The sequence below is a fragment of the Pinus tabuliformis genome, chromosome 3_2 (genome assembly GCF_031772625.1).
Source record: "Pinus tabuliformis cultivar Carrire ecotype Pingquan chromosome 3_2, CPIR1, whole genome shotgun sequence".
In the NCBI taxonomy this organism is placed as follows: Eukaryota; Viridiplantae; Streptophyta; class Pinopsida; order Pinales; family Pinaceae; genus Pinus; species Pinus tabuliformis.
Window position 1 is genome coordinate 196,913,805 of NC_142302.1, and position 17,316 is coordinate 196,931,120.

General features: G+C 38.3%; 1 pseudogene; it reads right to left on the reverse strand.

Moving 5' to 3' along the window:
- Nucleotides 1–10,498: 10,498 nt before the first annotated feature.
- LOC149180438 (protein argonaute 1B-like) overlaps nucleotides 10,499–17,316 on the reverse strand; it is a 165,800-nt pseudogene continuing 158,982 nt past the window's right edge.

Below are 17,316 nucleotides of genomic sequence, written 5' to 3' on the forward strand. Positions count from 1 at the left end.
AGTGCCACGCAAATACCTGAAAACCCGCTTCACTGTTGTCCAGTGCTCCTTCTCAGGTTTTCACATAAACCTGCTCAATACTCCCACTGCATGTGCAATGTCTGGTCTAGTATAGACCATTGCATACATCAGGCTACCCACTGCACTTGCATATGGAACACGGGACATGTCCTCTTCCTCTTCTTGTGTCTTGGGACATTGTTCAGCAGATAACCTCACACCTACAGGAATAGGAACCTTCACCGGTTTACTATCCTGCATATTAAACCTCTGGAGTATTGTCTCGACATACTTCCTCTGGTTTAACCAGAGCTTCCTCTTTGACCGATCTCTTTTAATTTCCATGCCCAAAATATAGTTTGCAGCACCAAGATCTTTCATGTCGAATTTGGAGGACAATTGGGTCTTCAAATCCTGGATAATTTCTTTGTCATTTCCAACCAGCAACATATCATCCACATACAAGACCAGATAAATAATACAGTCACTAATTAATTTAAAATACACACAATGATCTGCTTTGCTTCTGGTGAAGCCAAGTCCCCGTATAAATGTATCAAATTTCTGATACCACATCCTTGGTGACTGTTTTAACCCATACAGAGACTTCTTTAACTTGCATACCAGTTCTTTCTTACCCTTCACCGCAAAGCCTTCAGGTTGCTTCATGTAGATTTCCTCTTCCAAATCCCCGTGAAGAAATGTTGTCTTCACATCCATCTGTTCTACCTCAAAATCAAAAGCAGCAGCAACAGATAAAAGTAATCTAATAGAAGTTACCTTGGCAACAGGAGAAAAAATATCGCCAAAATCAATTCCCGACACCTGGGAATAACCTTTTGCTACCAACCGAGCATTATATTTCTCCCCCTTTCCTTCTACATTTGTCTTCTTCTTGAACACCCATTTGCTGCCAATGGGTTTCCTTCCAGCCTGCAACTCCACTAGATCCCAAGCCTCATTTTTGTGCAAAGATGCCATTTCATCGACCATGGCCTCTTTCCAGAGTTTTCCATCCTCTGAATCCACTGCTTCCTTCACAGTTCTGGGATCATTATCAGTAACAGACAAAGCAAAATTTGAATTGAAAGTAGATGGACTATACCTTTCTAGCTGCCTTCTTTCTCGAACTGATCTTCTCACAGCCGGAGTTTGTGGCTCTTCATCTTCTGATTCCTCCTCTGCTGCAGAGTCTGATTCTTCCTCCTTTGGCTCAAACTCTATCTTCTCAGGTTCCTTTGGTTGGACTTCATATTGAATAACATCTTTTACCTCTCTGAACAACACATCTCGGCTATACACAACCTTCCGTGTGACTGGGTTCCAAAGCTTATAACCCTTTAAACCATCCTTGTACCCAATAAAGATGCACTTTTGAGATTTACTATCCAACTTGGTTCGTTTCTCCTTTGGAACATGTACATATGCATCACATCCAAATACCCTTAGATGTGAAAGAGAGGGTTTCTTACCAGTCCATACTTCTTGTGGAGTCTTATCCTCCAACGCTGATGAAGGTGATCTGTTGATCAGGTAACATGTAGTATCCACCACCTCTGCCCATAATTCCTGTCCTACCCTGGCACCACTGAGCATGTTTCTTGCCCTTTCCATCAATGTCTTGTTCATTCTTTCTGTGACTCCATTTTGCTGAGGTGTATATGGAGTAGTCTTCTGCCGTGCTATACCACACTTCTTACAAAATTCTTCAAATTCCTTGCTGCAAAATTCTCCACCATTATCTGTACTCAGCACCTTTATCTTCTTCTCTGTCTGATTTTCCACCAGAGCCTTAAATTCTTTAAACCTGTCAAAGACTTCAGATTTCTTCTTAAGAAAATATATCCATGTATTCCTTGAGAAGTCATCTATGAATGATACATAGTACACAGACTTACCCAGTGATGGAACCTTCACAGGTCCAAACACATCACTGTGCACAAGCTCTAATATCCGTTTCGTCCTCTTACCACCAGAGGGGAAACTCACCCGATTCTGATTCCCATATACACAATTTTCACAGAAATCAAAATCCAGAGAGCTATTATTCATACCTTCTACCATACCTTTACCATGAAGTATTCGAAGGCCCTTCTCTCCAATATGTCCAAGCCTTTGATGCCACAACATGGTCTTCTCTCCAGAGACCACTAGATTCTCTACTCCATTTTTAGGAACCATAGAACTATTGCACCCATCAACAACAGTGCTACCTTGCAGCTTGTACAGAGTTCCAATCTGAAATCCCCGCATTAATATCAGTGCTCCTCGAACCATCTTGCAGGTATCTTTCTCGAACACCATCTTTACACCTGCAACATCCAACTTGCTTACAGAAATCAGATTTCTGGCCAATGCAGGGATATGTAGAACACCCGGAAGTGTTCTAACCCTTCCACCTTGCAACTTCAACTTTACTTTTCCCCGACCAATGATTCTAGCCTTCCTATCATCTCCTAAGAAGACATCACCACCATCGTATTTCTCATACTCGCAGAACCACTCTATATGGGGAGTGAAGTGAAAGGATGCACCTGAGTCAATCAACCATGCCTCATGATCTACATGTGTACTTGAAGAAGCCAAGTACACATCCCCACCTTCATCTGAGGTGGTTTTCACCTCTACAGAAGGAGCATCATCAGATCCCTTTCCTTTATCAGGAGCTTTAGATTTACAATCCCTTTTGAAGTGCCCTTCCTTTCCGCATTTCCAGCACACCACCTTTGTAGGTTTTCCTGGAGATTTAGATCTCCCTCTAGATTTAGATCTCCCACTCAATGACTTATTTTTGTTTCTGTTCTGGGACCGTCCTCGTACAGACAAGGCATCACCATTCTGGTTGTCCATATTTTTCCGTCTCATCTCCTCCGTCAGCAAGGCTGAGACTATTTCATCAAACTACAAAGCAGTTGCATTGCTACCTATTGCAATAACCAGACTATCCCACGAATCTGGTAGAGAACACAATAGACTGATGCACTTATCTTCATCTGAAATTTTAATATCAACAGATAATAACTGACTTACCACAGTATTAAATGCATTCAGATGCTCTGTCACCGAGTCTCCATCTTTCATCCTCAGGTTATACAGCTTTTTCCGCAGGAACAGTTTATTCACCAGAGACTTAGATTGGTACAAAGTCCCTAACTTGACCCTCAAAGCCTTTGCCGTAGCTTCCCCTGATACATTAAGCAATATTGAATCCGAGACACACAATCGTATTGTGCTCTTTGCCTTCCGATCCAACTTCTTCCATTCTTCATCGGTCACTCCCGATGGTTTAGTACTCGGATCTACCGCGATCCACTGATCTTTATCCACCAACAGATCCTCCATCTTGAGTTTCCACAACTCGAAATTCTGACCATTGAATTTCTCAATCTCTATCTTTCCACTGCTCGCCATCTTCTTTCACCACCAGAATCGATCTCGTAGATCTCCCACTGAATAGGGTCTACCACAGGCCCGAGCGAAACCCCTCAGCAACAAAGGCGTCCCCTTGAATCCAAAACAGCTCTGATACCAAATGTAGGTTTTAACCCTGTACAGAAATTACCTGCATACAAATTCTTAAACAAAGAAAATAAACAATGTGAGAGCATAACCCATAAAACACATATGCACAGGGATTTTTCCCTGGATCCCAAAACCAGGACTACTAGCTTGATTTTTCATTATGTTCCTTTCAATGTTACAATACATATTTATACATGCTGAAGCATCCAATACCATGGACCGAAAACCATCGCGTCCAAAAAACGTGTGTGAAAATCATGCACAAAACCATAGGTGGGTCCGCCCAACCTAACATATGGTCCAAAACCAAAATTTTCCGGGGCGCTGCCTCGGACCCCATAAAGTGGTGTTACGGGTGCCCTTCAAACCCCCTATTAACTACGTGGAAAGAATATAACACAACCCAATAGAACCGTTCTTCCTCAAGTTCTTCAAATCGTGCAAGCCTTTCCTCTAAAGCTTCACGGTCCGTCATCCCTGTGAGCGCTGCTATGCGCAGACTAGGTACGATATATTCCATCGACATGACATCTTCCATGCCATAAACTAACCGGAAAGGTGTTTGTCCCGTCAGTTTCTTGCACGTTGTCCTATAAGCCCACAGAACCACTGGTACGCGCAGGTCCCAGTTAGTGCGTCTCACATGGTGGACCATGTTCAATACTTTGCACACCTTGTAAAAGGATTCTATGTGGATCATTATTGGTGTGCTTGGTCTTTCCCAACTTCATTGTTCGTGCCCTTGTCTTTCCCTCTCTTGCTTGTTGTTCCTGTTTTCTATCATGAGGACAGTGTGCGTTCATGCAGGTTGCATACCATATGCATGTACCCATCCGGAGAGGTGGGCGCACACATTGTTTCATCCATCATAGCCAACTTCCATCCACAACTGAGGCTTTCCAAACCATATAAGCATCACCATTCTGCATTCATGCTAGTTCTCAAAACTTCTTTGATGCATACCCCACCATCTTGCAGGCGTAGCGCGCAGTGCCCATTTCAAAGCGTAAAAATGATGTTGTTCTAGAAATTCTATTTCAAAATTGTTTAGGAATTCATCCACCTCTGTCAACCCATCATACATAGGCAGATCCCTTACCTCTGTTTTCATGCAGCACAATGATCTTACCATCATGTTGTAATTGAGCGTGGTTACCTCATGTAACCGGTTCTGCCATCATTCTATTTCCTCATCTGAATCCGATGTGTAGGAGCTTTTGTGCTCCCACGAAATCCTGCCATCCACTATAGGATTCACCCAATCCTGTCCTTGAGCTGTTATCTTGTAGATACAATCTAGATCATCATCGCTCTCGTCGTCGCGCACTAGCTTTGTGTACCGCGATCCTTCCGCAAGGCCTAAAGGTACCACTATGCACAGTGAATTTTTCTCAAAAATCATTTTGCACTTCTTTAAGTTTATCACTCCATTCATGTCAGTGGACCAATCAATTCCCAATAGCATGTGATAGGGATTGCTGTCATCGACAATCTATATCACTTCAAAATCTGCAAGCGTGCTCGCACCTCCGATGTCTACCATTATTCCCTGCAATCTTCCCATCGGTAGGATCTTCTTCTGGTTCACCATTCACAATTGAATAGGGGACCATTGCAACGCAAGCCTGCCCACGCGCTCTGATGTCTGCTTTGGCAATACATTCGCGTCTAATCCTAGATCCAGAATCACTTGATCCATTTCATATTCCCCAATTTGCGTAGTCAATCTCATCTCCCTTCTTGTTCGTGTTGTGTGCTTCTCGAGCTTCCAGACTACGTGCGGTTCATGCAGTCCCTTTACAACCTTGTTGTCGTGCAACAACTTCATGCATGTCTCTAGAAAGGTAGTAAGAATTGATGGGTCCATCTTCGGTTCTAGTTTGTCCTTACTACCTGAAGTGGAGGCCTCCGTGAAGCTCTTCTTAGCTTCCATGAATGTCTCCTTCGTGCGCTCCAAATCGAATTCTGGTTCCTTTGTCGGAGCCTTGCAAACCCAAGCACTCCCTTTGGGTTACTTGCCCTTGTCATCTCCTGTCGTAATACCGCTTTGGAGCATGAGGTTTACATTCAGGTCCTCTTCGCGTGGCTTAGACCTCATTATTTGTAGGTTCTGAGTCGGGGAAGGCTAGAGTATTCCTTTATCGCGCAACCTCACTATTAGTGTAGGGTAGTCCTCTGTCTCATGATCAATCTACGTACAATAAAACATGATGCTCTCGTCAGATTTGTACAAACGTGGGCATATTTCCATGGCCCTCCGTAATTGTAACAAATCAGCTATCTGTGACCCCTTCCTGGTCCCATTCCACCTCGATCTCATCCACACCCTTGAAATCCAGTGCGCACCATCCCTATATTTTGATCGAGGGCTCACGTTTCAGTCTACACCCTATAGGTAGGGGTATGATCCATCATCAACTCATAACTTCTGTAGGTGCACTCATCATGGCCTACTGATCTATAGAAATTATAGAACAACTGCTATGATGTTTGTGTATGCTTCTGCAAGAGATGACAATTATACATAGCATGTTTTCCTCCTATCTGACAAATCGTGCACCATAATGCAGGCAGCATGCTCGGTCCTACTTGTTCCTCTAGTCTTAATGGCATTGGTGCTCCTCCCGCCAAGTAGTTCATGAAGACTAGATAATGGTCCTTGTCATGCCCCTGTCCCTTGCACTTTATGCACCATACCTCCTCCCACGCCTCTAGCCGAGTTGTCCTGTCCTGTTTCAAACTTTGCATTTCGGGACATAAATTTTTCAATTGTACATGGATTTGTTGGACTCCCAGGCTAGGATCTTGTATTGGGGTCTCGTGCAATCTCATTGCAATCTCCAAAGCTTCGACCTAGGTGGATAACTTCTGTTGCAACAATGCTGTCCCTAGATGCAGCGTTAGTGACACTAAAAACCATGCACAGTGCTGCCCATCTGTCAAGGTCATGTTGGCTTCACAGATCATGTGCTTCATCCTCTGATCCAGTTCCTAGGTGGTCTCACCTAGAAGCATCACAATTTCCTTAAACCTGTTAATCGACTATGTCTCTGATTTCAGCCTGCTAAATTCCCTGTTCATCGCAGCTTGGATATCTGCGATCCCTATGTTTGGATTGTCACTGGAGTGCTTAATGTACCATGTTAGTGCGTGATCTTGCAATGCACTTACTAGTGTTTCCCTCTTTATATTGTCATCCATGACTCCTTGTGCTTCCCATAAAACTTTTACCATGAACCAAAATTGGTTCGGATCTTCGTTCCCTACTCCTCTGAATACTAGCAATTTTTTCGCGCTCACCATATTGGACTATGGTGGTGGCGGAGGTGGTGTGGGCACAGATGGAGGTGAATATGGCGAGATTGGTGGTGGTGTAGGTGTAGGTGGTATGCACTGAATTTGCTGCCTTATCAGACTGATCACACTTCTTGGTGAAACTTTTGTGAGCTCTTCCTCGCTTTCTTGCTGAGGGAAAATCAAGGGGCTATTTTCTATATTTGTGCTACCTTCGTTTCTATAGAACCTCCCACTTCACATAGCCCCAAACATCAATTTATTCACATAACCCACTATTCACACAATATCATTTTAATCCAAGTGTTCAAATATTTAATGCACTTACATCGCAGTCGTTTGAGGAAGCGTCATTCACCTCATTGTAGCTAATTAATGTGTCTACCATGGATTTAGTGATAAACCCTTATATAATTCGGTCAAGCCAATGGTCCACAGCACGTGCAATATTATCTTTCAATGCTTCTAGTCTACGCACCGACTCTGGAGTCCACACAATCAGTTTTTCGAGTCTACACCTTCCTTGACTGTCTTCTAGCTTCGCGATCCACTTGTACAACTCAGAGGTGAAGGATTCAAAGAAATTTCATGTATTTCCGTATATAAGTAGCAGTCTAACCACTGTTCCTTTGATACTTACAGATTCCTATTTTCATGCACCGTGAACTCGTGAATCTTTCTTAACAACCACCCTTTAATTTCTTTCTTCATCGGATTCCAGTGACACGACATTAGACATCCCTTATGCAGATCCTGATCCCGACAATAGAACCATTTGATGGCTTGTTGGGGCCTGACACATGTTCGGAGGTGATTTAGCCAAACAAATCTCGGTACTACTAGCCCTTCTGGCAATAGTCTGCGGAGCGTGGACTGAGGTATCACCTGAAGTAGTATGGGAGGGTACTAGAACTAGGTTTCCACACACTGGAGATGTCTGATGGGTTCAAGTGATCTGTGTTTCGACCCTGCGTGCACGTCGCTATGCACTCTTACCTGTTCCTCGCAACCGGAGGTGTTGCCTTCGCGCAGCCCTTCTCGGGGGCCGAACAATGTTATTACCCAAATCCTTACTAGTAATCGGATATGAGTTGATTCACTTAGCTTATTTTTGTGCTTCCAGTTATACTTAACAATATTCACAATTCATACAAGTGCACGTAGTAAAGAAATAATATATTCGCAAATGATATCAAACAGGTAATAAATCAGAAAAGATACAAAGAATTGGTAACAAAACCTTTATTTATTAATCTCTTCTCTGATTACAGACTCGACTCCACCCTGCGCACTCAACTACAGTGGTCCATGCACTCAGTTGGAGACTCTACTAAGCATCTGCGCACTCAGCTGCAGAGCCTTTTCCTACTGTACGACCCAAGGCACACTTCGCACTTCGACTTAACCTCTAAGAGCTTTCATGCCTATTCTCTATTAGATCGGATGTCTCTTTATGACTTAGAGCCTCACTCTATTTATACAATCCCATAGTCCGCAGACCATGGGTAGGTCGACATTACATTCAAAACTTAGGGTGGACAGCCCTATGACTCTTACATACAATTCGTGCTCCGCGCCTGCAATTCGCAGAGTCTTTACAACCATATCAAGTCAAAACTTGGGCTTTGAGCCCTAAAACATGCCTTGGGGGGATTCCATGCCCAACACTATGGATGAAGTTAGACAACTAGAAGTGTTTACATTTCCCATTATAGAAATATATGGAGAAGCTAGAATGAAAAACATTAACCCATCTATGCTCTCAAACTTATATGGGTTGATTACAAAGGATGCTGACACTTTTATGTTTAAGTTTATTGTGGTGTGCCAGACTGATAATTACACCAATTGTGAGCAAAATCTCTAGTTCTTTCCTTCCACTTTGTAGGACGCAACCTTCTGATGGTTTGTGATCCAAGAAGGAATAGAATCACCTCATGGGAACTGATGCATCAAGATTTCAATGAAAAATACTGAGATTACTGCAGAGAAAGGGATACCAAAGAAGAAATATTTAAAATGATCCAAGGAGAAAATGATCCCATGGAAGACTTTGATGACATGTTCCATTTAATTTATAGAAGGGCGCATAATTTCACTTTGGACCCAGACTCTTTAAAATCAGTTCTATTGCACAGAGTCAAGGAAGGTCTAATGGAAACTCTCAACTTGTTGGTCAATGGATATATTTATTAACTCAATTATGATGACATTAAATAAGTAATAAAAAATCATTCAAGAGCCACTGGAAAGAGAGGTAGAGAAAGAAAAATCTCAATGAATCCCTCCTCCTTGATTACTAAGAATTACATAGTAGGTATGTTATAGGAAATGAAAACCAATATATTATAGACACATGCTATGCAGATGGACACTTTTCATATCAAAAGAGAATAGGAGGAAGAAGACATTGCATTAGTCATTCTTCCCCTTAATGCACTAAAAGAAATCCTAGGAATCAATGCCCTTTAAATATCATAGAAATATAGTCTGCATGCGAGAAAAACCATTCCATTGATAAATGTCCATATTTGCTAGTTTTGAAGGTTGTGTACTGAGGAGAAAAAGGGTGCATGGAGAAATTTGTTATTTCAACCAAAAGGGGCCACAAGCTCCAAGGAAATTCCAACAAGGTATGAACTTCCCATGTCCTTTCAATATTAATTATAATACTCACTATCAACTGTGGTTCCCTCCTAATCCTTGACCCTAATCTATGCCCACTCTTTGGCCATATCTTCTTCAAATTGTTGTTCCTCCACTAGTAGAGAAATAAAAATTAGTGACTACAAAAACTACTAAAAATCACATATAAATGACTATGTTTGGTCACGTAACGATTAGTTTCTAATTTACGGTATCTTATCTCTATGACCAATTTAGTTGTATTTAACTTAGTTGTTAATTGGTTGTCTTAATTTTATCATCTAGTAATATATTTAGTTGTGAATTTGGTTATTGAACTAGTCATTAATTTCCACATTTAATAGTCAAACATACAGATAAATGACTATTGGAATTGATAAAATTGTGACTAAAAACAACGACTAAAAAAAGAATATAAATGATTATTAGCGACTAATTTATAGTATCTTATATTGCGACCAACATTTTGGTCATTAATTGGTTTTAAACAATGAATAAAATTTTCATATAAATGGCTATTAGTGGCTAATTTACAATATCTTATCTCGTGACCAACATTTTGGTCATATTTGTTTGGTCATTAATTGGTTTCCTCAAGTGATCATGTAATAATATATTTGGTTGTGAAATGACTAATTTAGTAGTTTCTATTCATTTCATTTAATTTCATTAATAATCATTATAAACGACTAATTTGGTCATTGTATATTCATTTTATTTGTGTTCATTATTAATCAACATAAATGAATTAGTATGATTTTGTGACTATATTAAAAAAATATCATACAATATTCATGCTCATCTAATATGAAAACACACAACACAAATGTTCACACTAAAATTTAATTGTCTCTTCAATCTAAATGACCACAACCAGTTAAAAAATGTCAAATAGTACAAGAGGTGAAAAGCAAGTGATTAAATGTGATCGTAAGTTTTAATCTAGAAATTTACAATTTGAAAGCATCATAGTGATGCATTTGGCATGTCACTCAATTTCCTACTCAACCCAACAAAGGGATTGGATATATAGAACTTAAAAATGGCAAACATTTGTGTACAAAATATAGCAATAAAACATTACTCTCCTGACATTTTCTTTTAGAGCTAGCAATGACCAAATTCTTGTTCTTGTAGGTACATGAGTGCTTTGAGAACCTGAACCAACTTGAGTCATCTAACTACTAGGAACACCACTAGATAAAGAACCATTATCTGATGTTTCAAGCTCCATATAAAACCAAGTCCAAAATGCAGCCAGATGGGTATAATATGATGGGGGTACTGTAAATAATAACAAATAAAATATATGTCAAGGACAATCTCCAAATATATGAACCAAGTATATATTCACGATTTAGCATTGGAGACCTACCTATAGGAATTGAGTGTACACACCTCGCATATCTACCACAAACCAATCAATACAAGTCAACAGGAACCCAATAAAATATTCAAGGAATTATTTTTTTTCTAAATCCGTCTTAATTTAAGGACAAAAACCAACTCCCATTTTTCAACTAGATGAGCAAAAGCATCATTTTTTTGAATTTGAAAAGCAACCAATGCTCCAGAACAAACATAATTTCAAACAATAATTAATATTTATCTTAAAACCAACTACAACTACATAGCTATTTATATTTTCCATCTAGAACATCCAAGTTTTATCCTACTGCTTAAACATGAATATTGTAACCTGAAACTATAAAATTTTCTATATATAGCTTAAAAATTAATAGTTAGAGTAAAGGTCAAAACCGATAAGAAACACACTAAAAATGAATTATAATATTTTGTAAATAGTTTATCTTATCTACACAATGCATTAGGTGTAAAGAGGATGAGGTAGAGATATATGTGTAATAGAGATTGTTAGTTAAGGATTGCAATCCATCAACTATGAATTTGTTTTCACCCAAAGAACATGATAATGGGTAGGTCTATTAGCTCCCTATAAACATCATAAACAAGGATTGGTTAATCTCCCAATCAACATGTTCAATTTTGCTAAGTTGGAAAACATAATAACATATTACTCTCAGAATATATCAACCTATTACCCAACCAAATGGAAAACATAACATCAATAATACCTTAATACCAACATGGCTATAGAGGTAAAAGTCAAATTATCTTGGATGGAAAATTTTGAAGTCAATTATAGTGCTTGGTAGATCATAAAAAAGAACCATAAGCACTAACTCATCTGTAAATTGAAAGGAATCTTACAATAGAATTATGATCAATAGAGGACTATCATACACAGTATTTGACAATTGATAGTTGTGTATTCCATAACAATTATCTTCTTACCTGACAATATGTTTCCACTCTTGTCTATAGAATTTCTATCTAGATGGTTGTTTGCAAATATTCTGGTATGGTGACATTTTTGAACCACCACAAAAGTAACTGGAGGTTCATAATTTGGTTCAAGAGATGCACAAACCTAACATTACCACTAGAAAAATTCAACTCACTGCATGGAGATAGTTGTTTCAAGATGGATAAGATGGATAATATGATAAGATAATTTTATTAATATCCAACACATAACCACAAAATTAGATCAATGAGAGTAAACAAATACATCCAATGCATGTGAAAAGAGGGACTAAAAACTCTTAGATTAATCCTTAATTAAAAGAAGGTAAGGAACCAAGTGCCTTGTTGAAGCCCAAAGAAAGATTCTTAAAATTGGTTTGGCACCAAGTTCCAACTAAGTTTGAATCATGTAACACTAAAAGTAGCATCAACATCTAAATAATTGAGAGTTATTTAAACAAGAGGGACTTATACACCAGAAAATATTAACCTTTCGAATAACATCTAACTCATATAATAGAACTTGATAAACTAACCCTTGTTTACTCTATCTACTCCATCTTTGAAAAATACCAAGTTTTCAATTGTAAAATCACAAAATTGAATTAACAAGCTACCAACCGACCTTGCTGTATTTGTTTTTAAATAAAAAATCTTGCAAGGAAATCAAAGGATTCTTCCCACATTTGTGGATTCCATCCCTAAGTAAACTCATTGGCATAGATTATTATTCCTAAATTAGGAGGGATTCAAACTAGGCACATACATACTAGCATGAACCAAATAATCAAGTTAACCATTGAGATCCCATAGTTAAAATTATTACCTGTAAAATATTATATGCTTTGGCTTGTCTTTAGTATTCATTTGAAATCGAATCAACAATTTCCTGAGAGAATCGATATGATTTCATATTTTAATTTAGAAGCCAAAAAACCATATAGGAATAGAAAGAAAAATATTATAAGAAGAGATGTAAAAGAGAAATTTAGAAAGTCCCCTCCATTTCATGCTTGCAAGTCTAATTCATTCAAGCATGAAAAACACTGAGTCATGTTTGCACATACTTTCTGTTTTTAGTGATAGACGAAAAGATGTATACTTTCTCATGCCTCCAGTTGCAACCACTAGCACACAGTCCTACCAAAGTTTAAAAAGATCCTGAATAAGCTCTTGACAATGTGCATAAGAAAAAAATAAGCATGCATATTTGGTGACTTTTCAATGACCTCCACGGTCATAGAGCCTCACAATAAAGAAAACAATATCATGATTACAAAAAAAATCCAAATTCAACTAGTGGATTAAAGATGGAAGACATTTCATAGAAGGTAATTCATTCCTAATAGTTTTTTAGGAATTTGAACACTAAATTGAACCATATATATGAATAGGAAGCCAAAAACACACAACATTGGCTCATACAAAAGTCCTTAACACATTACAAAAGAAAATTACTCAAAACATAGAATTTGTTTGTATAACTAATAGCCTGAAGAGGCCCCAATGTAAATAAGAATTCAAATGACCTGATATGATCTGATCATTGGCCAGAAACTACTTGTCGGAGCCTAAAATATTTTAATGTTTAAATAAATGCTAGAGTCTAAAATAGTGTACTAACATGCATGGCATGCAAATGTTTTTGAGCTAGAGGTAACTTACATATTAGAGCTTAATATTGCACTATATGTACTAAATCTGAACATTTCTAACTCCCATTATATCAATTGTTCTATAAAACATATCTACATGTTTTTTACCATTGTAATCCTTTCTTCTAAATAAGGTTTCAATTACATGCAAGTGATTGATATTCACGGTCCTCTTTTAAAATTCCAAACTAAAGAAACTTTAAAGGAATACATCTACCAAGTTCATCAGACTTATTTACAAAGAATAGGCTTATATTTGAGCTAGCAGAATATAACTCCTCGTCCCACATTTACCCACTTTTACAAAATATTCATGGTAAACATGAGCTGAGTGTCACTATGATATGACCCAACCACCACGTTCGAGTTATGGAATTGGGGTCGATGAACTGACAAGTTACAACCATCCCATTGGGACTACAAACCACTAAAGATCTTGCAAACCACTACAGGTGTTCAATATATGAGCTGGAACTCTTCTTCACAAGAGAAACTCCCTAACTGCACCTTTGACATTGTGCATGCAGTTGGGAGGCTATAACCACACCCATAGGCCTGCCTTCCTGTGGTTATGACCCAAATTCCTCTGTTCAGTGCATGTGATCATGAGACCTACTCCACTTTTTTAGGCTAACCTCCATACCACTTCACAAAACTGCTTGTAACCTTCCAGAATCAATGATGATAACAATGCAAAACAATGAAAACTTGAGAAAGATCTTGACCAATACATATCTAACACAAGATAGACATTTCGTCAAACATATAGTAAACAAATAAGCTACATCACATGAATCCATATTTGATCATATACTTATGAACTTCATGTTAAAATCACCAAGAAGGAATAATTCCCTCTCAAGTTAGCTGCAACAACACTTGTTAGCCCATGCATTCATCAACCATCCATTAACTTATCAGATCATGAACAAGAGTCATAACTAGAGGACATATTAAAACCAGGCATATAACCAAAATAGAAACTATGACAAATAAACCATAAGATAACAATAATAACCAGTACAAGTTCTCATAGATCACAAATAGGAAAATAACTCATATTAACATATGAAAATTCCAACCAAATCAGGGACTTCGACGTATCACCTGACCATGGATTGGGTTGAACTAGATCTCTCTTTCAACCAATCACCCTCACATCATATTCCAAGCATGAATGTGGAATCATATGGGTTAAACCAAAATTAAACCAAAGAAGATTTAGAGAGGTCACACCACCTCAACCCTCAACCATAGAAATTTCACCTAACCTGTCCAAAAATCACTAATACAAAACTAGATTGATCTCTATCCAAGTTGTCTAGGGCTCCAGAGCATTTGTCCCAACCCACAGGCTCCAGGGACTAGTAACTCAACCCACAACCTCTAGGGAACCCAATTTGTTTCAAGGCTCTAGATAATTTGTTCCAACCAATAGCCATAGGAAACCAAAGAACCAACCAAAAAAACCAAATGGGGAACCCACTACAATGGAAACACATAACCAAGAAATCACATGCATATACCATGCATCCAAAAACTAGGAAGGAGATCACCCATGTGACTTGTTACCTAAAAAGTAAGCCTATTGTAGTTGTTGATCCAATTATCTTATTTTTCTTCCTTTCTTTCCTTTCCTCTCTTTATCCAATCCAAGTGAATGCTAGAATGCTCTAAGGATTCTCCAAGAATGCTATAAGTGTGCAAGAGTATGAGAGAACGAGAGTGTGAAAGGAGAGAACCAAAAATGAATTGAAAAAGGTTGTGAACTATTTCTTTGATGCCTTTTTATTATTAATGTCTCATTTTTTTTCATTTTCCCTCTAATTTCCCTTGCATGAAAATTTGTGTCTCTTCACTTTCATTTTCTCCTGTTCTCCTTTAGTTTTGTAATTAAATGCCATTTATTGCCTATTTTCCTTTGCCAATTTCCATATCCATTATGAATCCACAAGTGATGCCCACTATAATGTTTTCCCACCATTCATCTTGGAATATGTGTCCCATGACCTTGGTCTTATTTTATTTACATGGAAAATCAACCAGGGGTTGTTACAAACTCCTCCCCCTTGGGGGAACACCATCCTCAATGTTCAGTGATTCTTATAACCAAAAAAACATGTTTCCTATGAATATTAATAACACAACTCAATGCAACATTTTCATCATACTAAACTGAATAAACCATGAACACCATACAACATACTTGAGATTTATAACACAACTCGATGCAATATTTACAACATACCACTTATTGGAACTTTATAGAAAAACTCATTGCAATATTTACAATATACATACACATATATAAATATAAAGCAAAACGCATAAACCGAACACATCTACGCAACCAACAAATAAATAAGGATACAAAGCCCACATATGATCAACGGTCGCCCATATAGCTTCATCGGGCCCAAAGTGATTCCATTGCTCTTTAACATGCTCAATTTCTCGGTTCTGGAGTAGGAGTTATTTCTGCTAAAAAATGCACTAAGGTTCTGATTGGAACTCTCCTGCTAGTTCCACCTACAATATAAACTAATCAATCACATGATCAACATCCTACACATATGTATTAAGCAATGAAACATGGAAAACATCATGTAATTTCATTGTTGGTGAAAATGTAAGTTGGTAGACCACTAGTCCAATCCTTTCAAGGATCTCAAAAGGCCCACAATGTTGAGGTGATAGCTTGGCACATGACCCAATCCTCAAGCAACTCCTCTTAGGCTTAATGCAAAAGTGTAACACATGCTCTCCAACCTAGAACTCCTCGAATTCTCTATGTTGATACACATAACTCTTATGCCTATCCTATGATACATTTATATTCCTCTTAAGAACCCAAATGTCCTGCTCCATCTCAGTCAACATATCCAGTCCAATGAACACCCTATTCACTGGATCACTTCAGCTGATAAAAGTATTATAACTTTTCCCATAAAGAGCCTCAAATGGACTCATCTTCAAGGACTCCAGATTCCCATTTTTTTTATGCAAACTCTATGAGTGGATGATATTCATCCTAGTTCCTCTACTTATGCATGATATACATCACCCACATATCCTCAAGAATATTGGTAACCCTCTTTATCTTCCTATCTATATCAAGATGATATGATGTGTTGAAAGATAAATTTGTCCCCAATCCTACAAATAACTCCTTCCAAAATGTAGAAGTGAAGTTGGAACCTCTGTCTGGTATAATCTTCTTGGGAACAACATGAAATCTTATTATCTCCCTAATGAATATCTGAGCTACCTCACTAGCTTAAATAGTAGATTTCACTGCAATGAACTGAGCTACCTTGCTCAGCCTATCAACCACAACCATGATGGAATCATGTTGCCTCAATGTCTGTGATAAACCTGTAATGAAGTCCATAGAAATAACCTCCCATTTCCATTCTAGAATCAGAATAGGCTGCAACAAAACAACTTTATTCTTACACGTTGCTTTCACTTTCTAATAGTCCAAAAATCTTGCGACAAACTTAGCTACATCTTTCTTTAAGTTCATCCAATGATAGAAGATCTTAACAAATGTCAAAGTCTTATGGTATCCTGAGTGGCCTGAATATGGTTTGACATGAAACTTCCTTAAGATAAACTTCTTGAGCTCACTAGTATCTGACACATAAACCATATTCTTGAAAATAACCAACCTATCTACCGTGAGGTGATACTCCTCATCGTCACCTCCACGTTGTTGTTTCAATCTCTTTAATTGGTGGTACCTCTCATCATTTTGTTCTTCATATAAGATCTGCTCCTATAAATTTGTCCCATATGAACTCACAACTAGAATATGATTCACTTGCACTCTCCAATTGAGAGCATATACAACCCTATTCTCTTTTCCCTT